The following is a 642-nucleotide window of genomic DNA, read 5'->3' as shown; positions in this document are numbered from 1 at the left end:
GTCCTATAAAACAGATGGGATCTGCCGCCAAACAATGACTATATTCCAGACGAACGATAGAAGCCCCTGAACAGAAGCCAAGCCAAAACACCGGCGGTGGTTGTGGGCGAAGTGAGCAAGCTGTTGGGAGGTAGTTGACGCTGCTAGACATAATACGCAATTCCTTGTAAATAAACGCTGGTCAGGATGTCTCATATAAAATTCATTAAGTCCGGGGTAATGAGAATGGAATAAGAAATGACATTTCTGATATCAAGACATTCATATATTAGATATTTGTGTATGGGAAAGAAACTTGATATTAAATTTTCACACGTATGGATTATGAAATTTGACGAGGGAATTGGCGATTCTGCATGATTTTGTCACGAGGAAAATGACTCGATATTACAAATTGAAATTACTCAGGAAATTAATCTTTCTCTAAATATTTTGATAGAAATCCTGATACTGATAAAACAGGATATAATGATTAATATACTGACATTTCATGTGGGTCATCAAGACACAGACGTGAAAAAAGACATTGAAGAATCTCGTAAAAATATTTCCAAAGCTGGGAAGGCAAGAAACGCGGAACGAGTTTTATGCTCCTTGAAAGACAGGCTAAAGTTACCTATGGCGCACGGATTCAAACATGAA

The sequence above is a fragment of the Penaeus monodon genome, chromosome 20 (assembly GCF_015228065.2).
Source record: "Penaeus monodon isolate SGIC_2016 chromosome 20, NSTDA_Pmon_1, whole genome shotgun sequence".
Lineage (NCBI taxonomy): Eukaryota > Metazoa > Arthropoda > Malacostraca > Decapoda > Penaeidae > Penaeus > Penaeus monodon.
Note: the sequence above shows the minus strand (reverse complement) of the source record.